Genomic DNA, 19,185 nt, shown 5'->3' on the forward strand with positions numbered 1-19,185 from the left:
TGTGCAATTCTTTTTGCCGTGGGTGTACCTTCCTCATATTATTGTTTGTGTTTCAACTTCACAAAATGTCTTCCTATAAATGGCTCTTCATCACAACTAAAGTCATCCAAAAATGCCTCCAGATTTGATGAACCTCAAGGAAGCCCTGTTGTTGAGAGATTAAGTGGCAGCTAAACAGTCTAGCCAACGTCTACTTTCAACAAGCATTGGCATAGCCAATAGGTCGCGCCTTTGGGAACTTATAAGTGTTTAGCCAGAGAAATTGACTTTACCTATGTCTTTAAGCTGTGCTGTACAGAAGTTCGCAGCATGCTGAAAAGTTATGATAAAGAAGTGTCAGAAGCATTTTTGTTACCTTAGATATGACCAAAAAAGCATTATGTACAACTAAACGACCATATTAATAAAAGTATTAAAAATAATGTCTTGAGTGTTTTTTTGTCCTTTCAGTGCTGGCAGCTTGCATCTGCCTGTCCCAGTGGTTGCTTGTTGTTTAGGTCTCGCCCTGTGATACAGGGCGAAGCCCTGTCGCAGCGAGACCTATTGTTGTCAGCTCCGCTTACAATGAACTGAAAGGGAGACAAGAGATGTGCATGCGCAGCCTGGCTGAATCGGATCAGGTCGCGCGCGCGTTCACCATCTCCTGTCTTCCTTTTAGCTCCTTGTAAGCAGACACACACGAACGCACACACAGAGACGCACACACGAGCGCACATTCAAGCACGCACACATAGACACACCCCCCTGCCGCCGCACACACACACACACACACACACACACACACACACACACACACACACACACACACACACACACACACACACACACACACACACACACACACACACACACACACACACACACAGAGACACCCCCCCCTTGTCCCCCCCAAGCCCCACCCACTGCATCGGCGCCACTCCGGACTTCTGCCGCCACCGCGGGGCTCTCCCTCGGGCATGGGGGCCCCGCGTCACCACTGCTTCTCTGGCCAGGCACTCTGTGGGCGCTGGCTTCTCGCAGAAGACGGAAGTCCCGCCCCACGACAGGTTTCGTTTTCAGCAGTGTACCGCACGTCTTGTTTTATTTCGGCGCCTACCACTAGAGGACTCAAGTGGTGCCTCATGCACACAGTTCTGCCAGAGACTGACTTTCTCTGCGCCAGCAGCACTAAGGGTAAGCTGAAAACGTGGCAGCTGTGGTATTCCCGTCATTCTTTCTGCCCTTCCTTCTTCATGACCCTTGTCTGACCACGGGTAAAGGGTGGCTTGCTAGCGCACTTGTCGCGTCGTGCTACATGGAGATAACAAAGTTGCCCATTGAGTTGGTTGCGCCGGGTGCAATTGAATGAGCTAGTAAAAAACTTGTACTGCGAGAGAGTCAAAATGGGGGTGTGCCAGTATCCAGCTTCGTGGCATACGGTAGCACTCTTAATGACGTCTTCGTGGGCTGGACCACCCACTGTTGAGGACCGTTCTTTTTTCCCCGAAGGGTGTTTGTAATAGGAAGCAGCCTATATCTGACAGAAGAATGCCAGCACTAATCCCGAACAACCGCGTGTTTAGCGCGCCTCTCATTTCTTTAGGAAGCTATCCGGTTCTCAGAAGTCAATGGTCACGTGATTCTACGCTTGAAATTAATCGCAGGACAAATATTGTATCACTTTGAATCTCGAAACAGGTCCCCAGAGACTTCATTGTTCAGCTGTACATGCAAGGGGAAAACAATTGTGTTAATTTGGCCGACTGAAAATATTAACTACATTTTACCCAATAGCTTTCATGAACAATTCTCTAGGAGCCCTGCTGACTTTGTTTTAATTGATTTTCGTTGTCTTCAGCTCTCGTGATTCTATTTACACTGACAGTGTTCATTAAAGGCCTACCTGATGCAGCTCTCCCATGTAGCACCCAGCAGATCAATAGAAGGGCGGGCTGGGGTTGCAGCCACGGACAAATTCAGTTCCAATCTATGTAGAGAGACGCATAGGCGGGGAGTGTGGCAGAGGCCCATGTAATCAACAAGCATTTGCAATGCAAAAGGTCTCGCATTTATGAGAGTTTAAGCCATTGGCAATGTAAATGACAATGCCTTTTATTTAGGTTTTAAAAACAAAAATAAAAGGTATTGCTCTCTGCAATGTCAATAGCTCAAACTCACGTAAATGCAAGACCTATTGCACTGCAAATGCTTGTTTTGTTATGGGGGCATAAATAACAGGAGAGTGAAGGTCAGTCAGTCAGTCAGTGAGAGTGAATGAGTGAGTGAGTCAGTGAGTGAAAGAGAGTGAGTCAGTGAGATATTCAGTCTTTTAGAGAGGCAGTCTTTTAGCGAGGGGCAGTCTTTTAGCGAGGGGCAGTCTTTTAGCGAGAGGCAGTCTTTTAGCGAGAGGCAGTCTTTTAGCGAGAGGCAGTCTTTGAGCGAGAGGCAGTCTTTTAGCGAGAGGCAGTCTTTTAGCGAGAGGCAGTCTTTTAGCGAGAGGCAGTCTTTTAGCGAGAGGCAGTCTTTTAGCGAGAGGCAGTCTTTTAGCGAGAGGCAGTCTTTTAGCGAGAGGCAGTCTTTTAGCGAGAGGCAGTCTTTTAGCGAGAGGCAGTCTTTTAGCGAGAGGCAGTCTTTTAGCGAGAGGCAGTCTTTTAGCGAGAGGCAGTCTTTTAGCGAGAGGCAGTCTTTTAGCGAGAGGCAGTCTTTTAGCGAGAGGCAGTCTTTTAGCGAGAGGCAGTCTTTTAGCGAGAGGCAGTCTTTTAGCGAGAGGTAGTCTTTTAGCGAGAGGTAGTCAGTGAGAAAGAGTGAGTCAATCAGTGAGAGGAAGTCTGTGAGAGGAAGTCTGTGAGAGGAAGTCTGTGAGAGGAAGTCTGTGAGAGGAAGTCTGTGAGAGGAAGTCTGTGAGAGGAAGTCTGTGAGAGGAAGTCTGTGAGAGGAAGTCTGTGAGAGGAAGTCTGTGAGAGGAAGTCTGTGAGAGGAAGTCTGTGAGAGGAAGTCTGTGAGAGGTAGTCTGTGAGAGGAAGTCTGTGAGAGTGTCTGTGTGAGAGTGTGAGAGTCTGTGAGTGTCAATGTGAGAGTGTCTGTGTGAGAGTGTGTCTGTGTGAGTGTCTGTGTGAGTGTCTGTGTGAGTGTGTCTGTGTGAGTGTGTCTGTGTGAGTGTCTGTGTGAGAGTCTGTGAGTGTCTGCGAGAGAATCAGTGAGTGTCTATGAGAGAGAGAGTCTGTGAGTGTCTGCGAGAGAATCAGTGAGTGTCTATGAGAGAGAGAGTCTGTGAGTGTCTGAGAGAGAGAGTCTGTGAGTGTCTATGAGAGAGAGTCTGTGAGAAAATCAGTGAGTGTCTGAGAGAGAGAGTCTGTGAGAGAATCAGTGAGTGTCTGAGAGAGAGAGTCTGTGAGAGAATCAGTGAGTGTCTGAGAGAGAGAGTCTGTGAGAGAATCAGTGAGTGTCTGAGAGAGAGTCTGTGAGAGAATCAGTGAGTGAGAGAGAGAGTCTGTGAGAGAATCAGTGAGTGTCTGAGAGAGAGAGTCTGTGAGAGAATCAGTGAGTGTCTGAGAGAGAGAGTCTGTGAGAGAATCAGTGAGTGTCTGAGAGAGAGAGTCTGTGAGAGAATCAGTGAGTGTCTGAGAGAGAGAGTCTGTGAGAGAATCAGTGAGTGTCTGAGAGAGAGAGAGTCTGTGAGAGAATCAGTGAGTGTCTATGAGAGAGAGAGTCTGTGAGGGAATCAGTGAGTGTCTATGAGAGAGAGTCTGTGAGAGAATCAGTGAGTGTCTATGAGAGAGAGTCTGTGAGAGAATCAGTGAGTGTCTATGAGAGAGAGTCAGTGAGTGTCTGTGAGAGAGAGTCAGTGAGTGTCTGTGAGAGAGAGTCAGTGAGTGTCTGTGAGAGAGAGTCAGTGAGTGTCTGTGAGAGAGAGTCAGTGAGTGTCTATGAGAGTCTGTGAGAGAGTGTCTGTGAGAGAGTGTGAGAGAACTTGATCAACAACATCAGCATTGCAATGTTGGTGCAAGCAGCAGACCTGGCAAGCCCTGAAATGAATCACAAATTGTCTCTTTAACAACTTGTGCAACACTTGCCCTCAAATAGGATCTCTGTCGCCACATGTTAAAAGATCGCTATTGCAAAAGAAGAGTGTTCCACTACCAGTCAACAAACAGAGGCACAGTGATTAGGTTTATTTCACCATAACAAGAAAACCTGTTGATCTTACATTGGCTCTCCTTCAAGTCCTTCAGAGATGCTTTGAGTGTGCAACATTTAAAGGAAATATTCGGTGCCCAGTAAAGACTAAGGAGAGAGGAGCTAGGTTAGAACCATTATCGCCTTCCTTTGGAATATTTTCCTTATTGTTGGCTTTTGGGCAACTGCTGTCAGTTTTCCAATGGCCAGGTTGCTTACATATATGACAATAAGGTTTCTTAACATTAGAGGAAGTAGTTTGGGACCCACCCCGCTCAGGATTTTTGGGGCCCTTTAGTGGGTTTGTCCTTAGATTTATCCCCACCTTTCTCTTGAGGTTTGGTAGAATCTTTCTTCTGGTCACCACCCTGATGTAGAAGCTGTTTTTGAAAATGATTAAGGATCTGCTCCCTCATGATCAAATTATACAATCCTGCATAGTCATGTACTTTGCTGCCCAGTAACCAGCCCTCCAGAGCCTTAGTAGCACAATCTACAAAATCAGTCCAGTCCAGTCCTGAGTCTGTGTCTTTTGGGTGTCTCTGAACAGCAACCTATACTGCTCAGTGGTTAAGTCAAACCCATCTATTAGAGCACTCTTCAGGACAGTGTAGTTGTTAGCATCCTCATCACTAACTGTGAGGAGCTTATCTCTGCCTTTATCTGAAAAGGAGAGCCACAAGATTGCTGCCCACTGACTTTGGGGTACCTGCTGTACTCTGCAAGCCCTCTCCAAAGCAGTTATCCATTTGTGGATGTCATCCCCAATCTGATAGGGAGGGGCAATCTTGCTCAGGTTTCTATGGCCATGAGACCTTTCCCTATCTCTAGGACTATTGCTGCCACCAGTCGGTTCTAACCCACTTAACGTTTTCTCTCTTTAAAGAGCCAGGGTCTCTTTTGCAAGGGCAACTTCTTGCCTCTTGATCCTAAGATTTACTTCCTTCATCCTAGCTTTGTGCTCTCTCCTCTGAGGGGGAAGTCCTCCTTCTCCTAGCAGAGGCACTGGACCCTATTGAGGAATCAGAATGACCAGAACCACTGGACAGTGATCTGTTCCTTCTGTTCCTATGGTTAGGCCTACTTGGAAGGTTAGAGGGGGCCTACCATGGCCCTCTCCACCTCCAGATAGTCCTGTGTTGCCCAGGTCCGTATTGATCTACTGCATCCTGGTCATCATCCACATCAGAGACCACTGGATCTTCTCCAGTTCGATTTTCCTCTGTTGATGGATGCCCCCCCCCCTCTCCACTACCTAGGTTCCCTGGGTCTGATGCATTCTTTACATCATGAGCCACTAAGAGATCTATCAGGTGGGTAAGGGTTAGACTCCGTCCTTGTTTCAACACTTCTAAGTTCATTAAAAGTGAATGAGTCATACTTAGAAGGCACCCTCTGGGTATCTTCTGGAAGGGGTCCACTAGGGCCTGCTTCAAAGGACATTTTCTAGTGAGGTGTGGTGTGTGCACCTACCTATACTAAATGTTTTCCTACTAGAACCTCTCTAGGAGTTGTAGTCAGGGTGTGCTAAGCCCTTTCCTCTACAACTGCTAAGTTAAGTAGAACTTAAAGTATTATAAGAACTTGATTTATATGTACCTACAGGTACCTTAATGTGATCTTTCAAATGATATCTTAAGATTATACGGAAAAACAACAGCAAGCTCTTATCCCATCCGCTGCACACCAATGTGAGAAGTTAGCCTGGCATATGATGTCCACTATTCTAGTGGGCACCTTGCACCAGTCTAAACTACCCTTATTGATGGTGGTTGTAAAGTCAACCTTATAGACAAGCTATCCTAGTGGTAGCATGGAACAGTAGTCATAGGCTAAGACTTCAGAGAGCATGTGAAGCAAGCTGTTTTACCAATTATAATCGCTTGAATACCAAATGAAAGAACACCACACAAGGTATATAGCAAATATATATGTGTTTATTTCTAACACAACCCCTCTGAACTCTTTATGAGGTCAGAGATCGAAGTACATCACAAGTTACTCAATTAGCATACGATAAATTGCACAAATACAGTTTTGCCCTAGGGGCCTCACAAACCATATACTAAGTAAGTGGTATAAGAACCACTTCAGAAATAGTGAATAGGCCTAGGGCCTAGGGAATCGCTGGGGCTACACTAAACAACCAAAGGTTAGGAAGTAGGAGACCCACGGGAAACGCGTGCAGTGTCTAAACACAGTCACGAGTTAACATAGACTTATAATGAGGAAGGAAGAAGTTACAAAGTTACTGTTTAAGGGCACTTCCGGATGGACTATGACAAAACCCCTTTAAACTAGGACACTTGGAGAGTCAATACCCACGGGAGCACCGGAGTACTCGAGTTACCTCACCCAGGGAAGCCGGGTGCATAGGTGTATTTTCGTGTCGTGTTTCGTCGATGCTTTCAATGGAGATCTGCAAAAGAAGTGCTGCAGGCGGCCAGTGTAAGAGTGTCCGGGTGGATACAAGGGTGGATCGAAGAAGTGAAGAACCTGAAAGCAGAGGGGACAGAGTCTGGGTCACTAGCCAGTGTTCAGGAAGGAACCAGGCGATGTTGCGATGATCTCAGGTGGTGAAGTTTGTATCTGCAGCCACGAGGACCAGGAGGCGTCGACGACTACCAGGAGCTGGATTCGAGCTGTCCCACGAAGGATCTAGTTGACTGCGGTGTCGGTATCCGGACTGGACACTACGAGCCTTGGCAAACGCAATCCACGGAGGAAGTGAAGATTGGCTTCGAGTCAGACCAGCAAGGTCTGGGGAGCTTCTCCTTTGCAGGGAAGCTGGAGCAAGCCTGGAGCAACCAGGAAAGCCGTTTAGTTTCAAAAGAAAATCTTCGGAGGGCTAACTAGCCAGCGGGCTAGCAACTGGGAAGACGCATCGAGCTGAAATGTAAGAGCTGGCCCCATGCGGCACTCGTGGAGAGCTGAGCTTCGGTGCAAATGGTGCTCGGGATCTGGGGCTTTTCATACCCCAATGCACAACTGCGAGGGTACCTCGGTAGTCGAGCTGTTAGCAAAATGCAGGATGTCCAGGGTGTGCGGTCCCACGTCTCTTGTATCCGCCACGGGTCTCAGCTTTGCTTTGGATTTGGGTAGGAGTCAGAAAAGTCTGTGAGTCCAGCTCCTGTGTCGCGGAGTCTTCTGGTTCCGGCGGGAGCGTCGACAAAGCAGACCGGCAAGTTACCGGTGGTGCCTGTTTGCACAGGGTGGTCACTCCTTGACCACAAGGGAGATGTCTTCAGTCTTCTAGTCAGAATAGAACGTCGAAGGTCCAAGAGTTTCGTATCAGAGTTTCATTCCAGGATAATCTAAAGTCTGTGGACACAGCTCGTATCTTTTTTTTTGTTTGTTTAAATTTGTTTATTGGGTTTTTTTTTTGGAGAACCTTTATTATTACTTCAAGCAATTACAAGTATGGGCCTACAACCACCCCGGCCGGCCGCTAGTCAAAGCATAAGTACAGCAGAGCAATGTGGAAAGTTATAACAGTTCGAAAACCGGGGTCCTACAAATGTCCAGGACATGACTTGTATTCAGGCGTACAGGTCGGAATTCAGGATTATGAAGGTTCATTTTACAATAAGGAAAAACTAGAAATAAGTGCCATACGGTCATACAATGTCCTACAATAACGAGCATGAATCAGGATATCCGCAAATAGTACAAATACAAATGAAGTATTGGGGGTAAGGTACGCGGGTCAGGATAAATGTAGGCACAAACCCGTTCAGTAGCAAAACTGAACCCCACCCCTCAAAACGAAACATATTGTAGGAGACATGAAGGACGACGACACTGAAAAAGGAAAAAAGACTAAAGGGCCATAGAAACAATAACCCCCCCCAGCAGCGTGCCTGTCGCCCTAATGGAGACCCGAAATATAGAAGAGAGAAGAAAGAAGAAGAGAAGAAAAAAGTGGAGGAGGGCCCTCGATCTTGCCACCCGGCCCCGCCCCTCACCCCTGCGCCCAGGAGACATCCTAAAAGCAAGATCAGAATATCCATGGAGAACATCAATCACCGACCACACCAGCAACATAATCCCGGCCGAATGTCCCCCAAGCACCGTCAGTCACCAATAAGTCCACTAGACTCTGGACGGTATCATCCCTGGCTTGTCTATCAATGGAACCAACATACGTCCACTTATCAATCGGTATACAGAGCGGCGTGGAGGGTCCAGGTGATCCGGGCGGGCCAGGCCGAGTTATTGCTTCATGGGACTGCAGCAACCCAAGCCCATCCGAACTTGTATGGCGGAAATCCATTTGTGTCGATATTGACCCCGAAAACATCCCCAAGTCCGAACACAGTCTCACCATCCAAGCGCCGCGACGTCGCCGGGGCAGCCCAAAAAATAGATCGGCTTTGTTTCCCCAGCCGCCAATTAGACATGTGCCCCGAAGAGACACTCGCATGTACAACAGAGCTGTCCAGGGCGATCACATGAGCCGGGGTCTTTCAGCGTCTCCATGAACCTAGGCGTAGCTGGAGCACTCTTCATGGACATAGAGGCGGACACGTCGGCACTCCGTTGAGATCGAGCTGTGCCCGTGTGGAACGGCGGGACAACAATGGCGGCCATCCTTCTTCCCAATTCCCGGGCATTACAGATCAGGGTCTCATGCAGGGTCGTTAGAGCAGCCAATATATCTTTGGACGTGGGCTCCTTCTCGCACCGCCAGTCCCCTGATCTCACCCGCACGGCAGCTGTTTGACCTGGATGTGGTCCGCAGAGGAGGGCGCCGGCTGCCATCTTGGCTGATCCGGCCTAGTCCTTCACCTCACCTTAGGGCCTGGGTCCAAAACCAGGGCGCTACAGGATTCACAGCCGGGACTCAGAAATGCAAGGCAGGCTCCCCAGAGAAGAGTCACCAAAGGGCTAAACAAAATCTCTGCCGTTCCCTGGGAGCCGCCCGCCGATTCCGGGGGTAATCCTTGATAATGCCCGTACACAGAACTGGGAAGGGGGGCCAGATATCGTGCACTCCCCTCGACCCTACTTTGCCACGCAGCCCCACGAGGCACTCCGCTAGGTGGACTGGGTCGTCACTGTCGCCATCGGCCCATCAATTCACCGGCGCCCTCCGCCCGACTCCTCACCTCCACCAGTGGCCGCTGTTGTCGCAGTCGCGGCCGGCTGCTCCTCTCACTCGACACCCCGGTCCCAGCACCGGGAGGGCCGCAGAACAGTCGGGGACATTTCTCCGGGTCTGCCGCACGTAGAAGCCTCAGGAGCAGACGGTAAGTGAAAGTTCTCATTCGCCTACTTAAATATGCCGTTACGGCTCAGGATAATTGCCAGGATGTATGCGCGGGGTGAGAGGGCTCACGGAGCCGAGCGTCTATGCGGCCATCTCGGTTGCTGGCGTGGCTCCTCCCCCGTTTATTGGGTTTTTGATTGTGTTTTACATTCAGCATAACAGTGAATATGCAGTACAGTGGAGCATTACTGTAAGTACACAATATCAGTAAGAGCCGGGTATACATTTCCATACATTAATCTTGTGCTGATCGACTATTCCAAGCTGTTCGGTCCATTAGTGCATATCCATAAGCCCCCTGCAATATCAGTATCCTACCCCTGAAGATAGTGAAGACTGTCCGTGGTAAGTGACCCAACACTCTTAGCATGAAAACGGCCCTGTGTCATGTTGATATGTACTCTGTCGTCTCGGGTATAGCCAACGGGGCCGTCGTGATATGTGTCCGTATGTGATGCCATGTCATCTTTGTCTATAGGCAATTCCAATAAACCACTGGCGGGAGGGAATACCCCTTCCAGTCTAAACTTTCTAACTTTTCTAACCTTTGGAGCAAACCTGTTGGGATGGGGAGATTCGGGGTGGGAGCGGGAGGTTATCAGCTGTGCTGTTGTGGGGTTGCAGTTATCTTTGAGTGTAGACTACGGTAGTGTGCAGGGGGTCAGCAGCGTGCGCTAGGTGGCTGGGGTCACATTGTTCGGGTCTATGTGGTGCTCAGGTGGCTTGTTTACGGTGTCACTGAGGTGTGGGGGCGGGAGTGGCTGTTCGGGTCTGGGACTGCGAGACCGCTGGTGTCTCCTGCGGGTTCGTTGCCTGCGTGAATCCGTGCATTAACTGGGCCCACTCTAGGGATATAGGGTGTTTACAGTGCCCCTTCACTTCCTCCTCCCGGAGGATCTCTTCCTCCGCTTTTCCCCATTTGTGCATTGCGCCTATTCAGGCTGTTTCTGGTGGTCCCGTAGGGGCTCTCCAATGCATGGCTATTCCCCTTTTGGCCAGGAACATAAAACGATACTGCACTTTCTCGGTTTTCCCCTACGGAAGATCCCGAGCGCACTTGCTTCCCATGGGGACATGGTCGTGATGGCAGTGACCTTTTCGAGGGTCCGATGGACCCTACCCCAGAACCCCTGGAGTGTGGGGCAGTACCAGAACAGGTGTTTAAAATCTGCTTCCGGGGTCTGACAGCGGGGGCAGGCAAAGTGTGTGTTTGGAAAGAATTGGTGCAGGCGGCGTGGCGTGAGATAGGCTCTATGGAGGATATGTATGTTTCAGAATCTGGCATTCCTGGAGACTTTTTGGGGTATTCCATGGCCGTGTTCCATTCTTTGTCCTGGACCACTCTGCCTATGTCAGTTTCCCACTTCTGACGCAGGGGTTGAAGTGATGGGAGGATCAGTGCATGTACTGCCTTGTAAAGCCAGGTGACCAAATGTTGTCCCACTCCCATGTGCAGGATTGTGTGTATCACTGGGTGTGGTGTGGGCTCCCCTGTGTTAGGATTCCAGTACCTACGACTGCTACCTATTAATTGTCTGTGGAGCAAGAATTGCCCGGGGGGGGGAGATCATCTGGTCGTATGTCTTTAGTTGTCACTCTTCGAAGAATTATTCTACCTCAGTGACTGACAAATCTGTCCAGGTCGCAAGCGCACCCTGTGTGTAGTATGCGTCTCCTTGTGGGAAACCCACCAGTGGTAGCAAGGGTGAGTATGGTCGCCGTGTTTTGGACATGCAGTGGATACGCAGCATACAGGTGCGGGCTATGGACATCTGTAATGGCCTAGTACGTATGGGTTTAGTACCTGGGAGCAGCATTCTGTGGATTGCTGGTTGTGGCATGGGACCGTCTGTAGTGATAGTTTCTCATATGTGTCGCCCCGCTGTCCAATATGACAGCCATTGGAGTTGGGCCGCTAAGAAGTACGCTTCGAAGGCCAGCGCTCCCAAGACTCCCTCTGTCGTAGTCAGGTAAAGTGTTGACAGTGCGACCCGTCGTCATCCCCCGCCCCACACCAGCTCTGTGAGGAGACTGTCCAGCTCTTTAAAGAACACTTGCGGCGAAACCACTGGGAGGTTAACAAAATGATACAATAGTCTGGGGACCATTATCATTTTCGCCAGGGCCACTCAGCCTATGGGTGCCAACGGTAGCGTTTTCCAAAATCCTACTGTCGCCCGGAGACCTGCCAGGGTTTTACGATGGTTTCCCTCGTACAGATCCTCCGGAGTGTGATACAGCCGCACTCCTAGATAACGGGGGACCTCTGCGTTCCACGCAAGAGACTGGGTGCCTATCCGGGCCTCAAATGGGGCCATACGGGGGCTTAGCGGGTAAAGCGAGAATTTCTCCCAGTTTACCTTGAGGCCTGAGATGTCCACGAAGTCCTCCAGTGTTCTCCAAATATGTGTCAGGTCACTGGTGGCGTCCCGAACATATATTAAGAGGTCGTCCGCGTATAAGGATACAGTGCCTTGTGCCTGCTAGGCAAATTCCCCAGTTCTCACCCTCTCGCCGCAGGCGGATTGCTAGGGGTTCGACACTAAGGCGAATAGGAGTGGACACCCCTGCCTGGTTCCTCTCTCCACCGCGAACTTTGAGGAGATGTAGTTTCCCATCCGGACTCTGGACGTGAGGCGCGTGTACAGGCGCCTCGTGTATGCTGACTGGCCCGGGCCGATATTATTCCTTTTGAGGACCTCGAATAAGTACGGCCATGAGAGAGTGTCGAATGCCTTTTCGAGGTCTAATATGAGGCATGCCGCGTTGGGAAATCACCCCTGTGTCGTGTCCTGAATATGATACAGTCTGCGGAGGTTGTGCGACGTGTTGCAGTTTGGAACAAACCCACATTGATCTGGGTGGACTAACGGGGTCAGGATTTGGGCATATCTCTCTGCTAGTAATTTACCTAAGATTTTGCAGTCCGTGTTGAGCAACGTGATCGGTCTATAGGACGACGGGAGTGTGGAGTTCCTGTGCGGATTCAGAAATGTAACTATTATCGACTCCCTAAGGGAGCTCGGTAATTCCCCTGCCTCGCGTGCTTCGTTAAACATGGTGAACATTCGTGGGACCAAGTGGGCCGAGAAGGTGCTATAATAGTCGAGTGGGAAGCCTTCCGTCCCCGGGGCTTTGTTTCTAGCTAATGCTCTTATCGCCTGTTTTACCTCTGCCGGCCTTATCTTTTGGTCCAGCTCTTTCTGATCCTCTGGTGGGACCTCGGGGATTGTCAAAGGGTGGAAAAATCTGGCTATTGTTTGGGGGTCTCCCTGTCTCGGGGCTTGATAGATGCGGGAGTAATATGCGTAAAAGACTTGCAAAATTGCAAGTTGGGAGGTCTGGAGCTGTCCAGTCTGATCTCTGATTTCTGTAACTGGTTTCAGATCGGGGTCCTGTCTAGCAAGCCAGGCCAAAAGTGTTCCTCCCCTATTGTCTTCCCGGTGTACCTTGGCTGTGTAGACTCTGAAATTATACTTGCGGAGGTCTCTTAGTGTTTCCGCATACCTGATTTTGGCTTTGGCCACTCGTTCCGGGGTGACCTCGCCACGGTCGTCTGCTTTTAGTAGGGTTGCTAACATGCGTTCCGAGTCCTGTAGCATCCTCTCCAGAAGTCTACGCACGCCCACTACCTGCTGTATACAATGACCCCTCGCCACCACCTTATATGTGTCCCATTCTAAGAGCCTAGAGGATGCCGTTCCCGCATAGAGTGTGAAGTGTTCCTGTAGGTGTCCCCCGTGGTCGTGTGTAAAAGCCTGATCCGTGAGACATTCCCGAGGTAGCTTTCATGTAGGAACTGGGGGTGTGGCGGTCTCCACCTAAGGGTCAGTGAGTGGGCATCGTGATCCAAGAGCACCCTCCCCAGATAGTCCGTGTGTTGTACCTTAGTGTGCAGGGTCGTTGAGCATAAGAATCTATCCAGGCGCACTCGGAGGTCATGAGGAATGGAATGAAATGAATACAGTTTTGTGATGGGGTGTTGCGCCCTCCATGTGTCTACCAATGCCCATTGTTTCACCCATAAATTAAAGAGTTCAGTTTGTTTATAAAGTGGTGAGTGTGCCGGTGGGGGGCGGGAGCGATCCAGGGCCGTGTCTAGTACACAGTTGTAATCTCCACCCAATATCCAGGGGTAATGGGTATGGTGTGCCAGCGTTTTTGTGAGGCTGCCCCAAAACACGATCTGCTCTACGTTAGGGGCGTAGATACTGCCTATTAGTACTGATTGCCCATCCAATAGTCCCTCCAGCAGCACATATCGCCCTTCCTTATCCACTATCCTGGTCTGCTCTTTAAATGGGATACCTGGCCTGACCCAGATTAATGTCCCTCTGGCGAACGCGGAGTACCCTGTAGCACAGACCATCAATTTTCTCTGTAGGCGCCCGACCTCTGTTGTCGTCAAGTGGGTCTCCTGTAAGAGGGCTATGTGTGCTTGTTGTCTCTTCAGATAGGCATAGACTGCTTAGCGCTTTCTCGCCGTATTTAATCCCCTTACGTTCAGTGTGAGGAATGTTATGTCTGTGTTTGGGATTTTCGTCATGTCTGTAAACTAGTCACGTATGTCATTATTTCACTACCTTGTGGCGTATGACTAGAGCCACCCCGCCCGTACAAACGCCTCCCACATGTCCATTTGCAGTCCAGCTGTCCTCTCCCATAGAGGTATGAGGGAAAGATGAAGGGAGGGGGAACTTAACAATTTCCGGGAAACCTTCCCAACTTAAGGGGTCTATTGTTTGGCACAATAAGTCCAAACTGTACATCTCGTACTGTCTCTAGTCCGTTTCGTGTAGGGGGTGCTTCGGCGTCGCCGCTGGGAGTCCGTGGTCTGGCTACCCACTGCATAGTGTATTTGTGATTGTGCTCGCAGCTGCCGTTACCTTCATTGTTGATTCGTGATGCCTTTAGATGTCCACCCTTCTGGAGCATCCTGGTCTTACCGTATTCTCCTCCCGTTGTTGTTCAGATTAGTGTGTCAGCCGTTTGCGGGGTAACCAGTGGCGGGGAGATTGAGCCCTCCCTGGAGGTGCGCGTGTCGCTGTGTTCTTCGTCTTCTGATGTGAAGATGTGTAGGCCAAGCTCTCCTCCCGAGTCATCAACTGCGTGCCAGGCCTCCGCTGCCGCCCGTAGGGCTTTTCGGCGGACCGTTATTATTTGTTCCATGGCCAGGGAGCTTCTGGTGTTGGGGACCATCGGGCGGTTCAGCTGTGTGAGGGCAACCTTCTTGGAGCGCAGCATCCGTTTGTTGGAGAGGGTGTGCGGTGGTGTGGCCCTTCGTTCAGGTAGGTTGTCACTGTGGCGCTCCAGCCAGCGCCGCACTTCCGCGGGATCTGTGAAGAAGTGGGTTGATCCTCCACATATAATTTTAAGGCAGCCGGGAAAAGGAGCGCATCCTGCACATTGTGTTGCTGCAGGGTTTGTTTTACCGGCTGGAATGTGGCCCGTTCGTGTTGTACTGCCTGAGAATAATCTGGGAACAACATTACGTGCTTGTCTTTCACTCTGAGTGTCCTCGCTTGTCTGGCCGCACGCAGTATCTCATCTCTGTCTTGATAGTGCAGCAGTTTAAGCAAAAACGGCCTAGGTGGGGAGCCTGCAGGCGGTCTTCGGGCCGGAACCCTATGCGCTCTCTCCACTGAGAAAAAGGGCGTGAGGTCCTGGGTCTGAGTGAATGTCTTTATCCAGGTTTCGATATAGCGTACGGGGTCCTCCCCTTCCACTCCTTCCGGCAAGTTGAGGACTCGTATGTTGCTCCGACGGGAGCGACCCTCCAAATCGTCGGCCTTATGCTCCAGGAATTTCATTTTGTTCTGCAGTTCTTTGATGGCCTCTTGGTGTAGTTGGACCTGCGGCCCTAGTTCTTGTAGCATTTCTTCCTCTTGGCTAGCCTTTTCAGCCAGTTTCCTGTGGTCATCTCGCAGGAGGTTAATGTCTGAGGCGAGCTCTCCGAATTTGTTCTCCATGGATAGCCGGGAGTGCTCTATGGCTGCTAGTACTTTTATCCAGCTTGGTCGACATATCCTCTTCCCGTGGCGGTTCTCCGGTCTTTGGTTTTCCCGAGGGACCTGGGGAGGGCGATCGTCTCATTGCTGGCGCTGGCATCGAGGTCATCGTGAGCTGCTGTCTCCCCAGTGCCACACGCTGTTGATCAACTAGTCTTGGTGGCGAGTTCCTCACTACTAGGTATCTCGGAAAGTCCTCGGGGGAGGGGCGCACTCCGTCTCTGCCCCCTCCTGTGTTATCTTGTGCCCCTAATCCAGTGTAATGGAGAGGGCCAACGCAGCTGCTCAGTGACTGTTGGCACCCACCACCTCTCTTGGTTGGGTAGTACTCGGATCCGGTGCGTTCTTGGGGGGGGGGGGGGGGGGCTCACGGTGGACTGGGGCTCTCCAAAGCCACCCGGGGCTCTTTTGCATCTATTATTATAATGCGGCCCCCTAGCTCGTCCCCAATACCCTCTGTGGAGTCACAAGGGTAATCGCTGGACTCAGGCTGCAGGCCGTTTCAAGCCCATCAGGATAGGCCTACGCGGACCGCCATGTTGTGAAGGCTCAGGTGGTGGTGCGCTGTATCCCGGCCCCCCGTGCTGATGGTAGTGCGGGGGTTGTGAGGATGGCTAATATTAGTTACCGGCCCTGCAGTTCACGCCGGGGGGTCTCCTGCTCCCTGTCGTGTGTTTACACCGCCTTCGGCGTCCGTGAGGGGGAGACTGGACCCCCTCTAAATTGAGCGCTGCAGCGTTTCTTCGCAGGGCCCCGTTTCCGTGCCGGTAACTTCTGTAAGTATGGGGGTCCGTTTTGTCTGTTCTTGCCTCGACCGCCCGTGGGGGCCTGTCTCACAGTAGCGATCGCTCAGGCCCCTGCCCGGTGGACTGTCACCTCCGGTCGTGGCCACCGCCGTCCATTTTGTACCCAGGCGGGCAGCGGGGGGGCACGCTGGGCCTCAATGCGCCGTACTCTCATCCCACCCCCCCCGCTCAAGTGTGGTGTCTTCAATCTCTCCCCCAATGGATGGTGGGGGGGGAGGAGGGGCCTCCGCTCGGGATTGGGGGTCACGGTTTGTCCTCCCCGCCGCCCCCTGGGGCAGTTGTATATTTCCCCCGCGTTGCGGGTCCTCGTAGGTGGTCTTAGACTGTGTGCTGAATTGCGGGGTGTGGCGCCGCCGTCGGCAATATGTTCGGCCGCCCAGGGAGGCCGGGATCACGCACGTCGCGCCGCCGCAGGGCCCCCGAGCCCACTGTGTACTCACAGTGGCGCGGCGGCGGCGGCGGCGATGCGGGTGCGGTGCTTGGACTGTCCCCGTGGTGCAGGGGGACCGCCGCACAGTGTCGCCGTATCCGCGGGTGCCGGGTTCCCCCTCTCTAGCCTCTGCGGTGTTGGGAGATGGGCGCCGCCATTTTAGGTGAGCCTGGGCGCCTTCGGGCTTGCATTCCTCCGACTCTCCTACTGCGGCCGGGCGTCATTTGGGGGCACCTGTGACATCCTTTGGGGTTCTTTACTGGATCGCCGCATAGTTGGGCAGGTTCATGGCTGTCTGCACGATTTTAGGTACCGTTCATGTGGGCAGCCGACCAGAGCACTAGGAAAGAGAGCGGGGCTGGAGTGCCCCAGCAACTGGTTTGAACCGGGCTATGCATGGAGCACCTTGTGTACCCCAGGCAGTGTCTGGAAAAGCATCTTTCCATTCAATTCCATTCAACCCACCCTGCCCCAATACACTACAGGCTGTCTGGGGAGGTGCTAGCACCTCCCTCGACAGGAAACCTATTGTCCAGGACTCCCTTGCTGGAGTTTCCCCCAGCAGGAGGTCAGACTTGTGTCTGTGGCAGCAGCATCCATTTTTTGATGCTTCGGCTCTGTTTAACTTTAACTGGGTAAAGCAGGAACATACATGTCTTTTCCCTCTAGAAGGGTGGAATGCTACCCCCACCACCAGAACTGGTAGGGAGGGGGGGGGGTAGTATTCCAAAGTGTTTGACACCTTCCATTACATGTTTTGATAAAGCCAAACCAAAGTTAGCATCAACTGTGAGGATTATAATGCACTTAAGAATATATGGTATGGCTATATCATAGAACAGCTATAAGGAGATGGTTCCAAAAGCTGCAGACAAGCTCGGCTCATGCTAGGGCACCCTCTCACATAAAACCAAGCACTCTGCTTCCAGGATTGTTAAGGCCTGCCATAGGAGTGACATAAGGTAGATATAGATATACTATATCTAAGTTTGGGGTGATTACACCACCTTACCCAAGCTGAGTGATCAGCCTGTGGTGTTAGTTTGGATGGCCAGCCAGGGGTGGCATAATACATGCTGCAGCCCCTGGTAGACCTTGGATGCACCTATGCCCTGGGTACCTACGGTACACTATACAGGGGCTCACAAAGGTGACCCAATACCCAATCAGGTATGTACTTACAGTACATGGAGTCCATTTTATAGGGAGAGCAGATAGCCTGGGGCCCTGAATAGCAGGATCCCAGGCCAACTAAGTTGAAAACCAGCAAACACTAGGCAAAAAGTTGGGGTAACCATATAGTCAGATATCCATTTTCCTACAGGCCTCCAGTCTCTCCATCAATATTTGATCCAGGTCAGGAGCCACTGACTGCAGGGTGAGGCTGCCCAGGCCTCCACCCTTGTCCCTGCCTCGGCCCCTTCTGTTTTGCTGAGGTGTCGTTAGATTATTAGATGGTTTGGGTCCCATCGCTAAGCCAGCTTCTTCTAACCAGTCCCAGGCATCTGATGGTGCATCAAAGAAGCGAGTGGCATCTTTTGCCACCACCCGCACTCAGGCATGGAACAGCAGGGAGTAACAAATATCTAAGTCTCGGAGTTGGCGCTTCACCGCACCGAAAGACCTCTGACATTTCTGCACCTGCGCTGTGTAGTTGGAGAGTTGCATAATGTGGGCATTTTTGGATTCTAATGTCAGTTAACTTGCAACTTTCCCTCAGGAAGGTGTCTCTGTAGTTCAGCATTCTGAATGGGAGCGGTCACAAGTTGGCTCCTTGTGGTGGTCTGTGGACTGGTACCCTGTGTGCTCACTCCACCACGAACTGGGGTGACAGTGCGCTCTCTAGTAGGAGTTTCTACAACCAGCGTTCAACATAGGCCACCGGATCCTGTCCCACTCATCTTCCGGGAGGCCCAAAACCCCCACATTGTTGCGGCGTGAGCTCCCTTCCGCGTCTTCCAGCCTGTCCTCCAGGGTATTCACCCTACCTAGTAGGTCCTGTAATGCTGCTGCATGACTGTGGCTGCTGGCTTGAGATTTGTTAGTGCAGGTTCATTAGCTTGAAGTTTTTCTGCTAGTTTACAGTGATCGGCGCTCAGGAGCATAAAGTTGAATGTGACTTTGTCGATTTTTAGACTCCAGGGATGTACACAATTGGTCTAGCATGGCTCCTATTCTCTCAACGGCTGCTAGGACCGAGTCCAATTTAGTGGCTAGTGCAGAGTGTGGGGCCTCCCGGGTTCTGTCGCCTTCTGCATGTGATGCCTCGCCCACATCAAATTGTGGTTTTGACTGTGGAGTGATCGATCTTAAGCGACACATAGCCAGCTTTTTCACCAAAGGCATATAAGGGCTACAACTGGTGCAGTGGCAGCTATAGCCAACTATTCTGTCCCCAACCAGATTCTGTGTGGGATTGTTTCCAGTGATCTACTACAGTCCCCTCAGTTGACAGCGTAGATAAGTGGCCACTAGAATGTCTACTAAGTGGCAGCATGTGATTTTGTCTTCACGCTT

At 51.2% G+C, this 19,185-nt stretch overlaps 1 protein-coding gene across 1 annotated transcript in view; it reads left to right on the top strand.

Annotated features, from left to right (window-relative positions):
* The window catches only part of ETFDH (electron transfer flavoprotein dehydrogenase), a 412,507-nt gene that overhangs the window by 105,225 nt on the left and 288,097 nt on the right, over positions 1-19,185 (top strand). The window lies entirely within an intron of this gene.

This window comes from Lissotriton vulgaris, chromosome 3_1 (assembly GCF_964263255.1).
Source record: "Lissotriton vulgaris chromosome 3_1, aLisVul1.2, whole genome shotgun sequence".
NCBI classification, from domain to species: Eukaryota; Metazoa; Chordata; class Amphibia; order Caudata; family Salamandridae; genus Lissotriton; species Lissotriton vulgaris.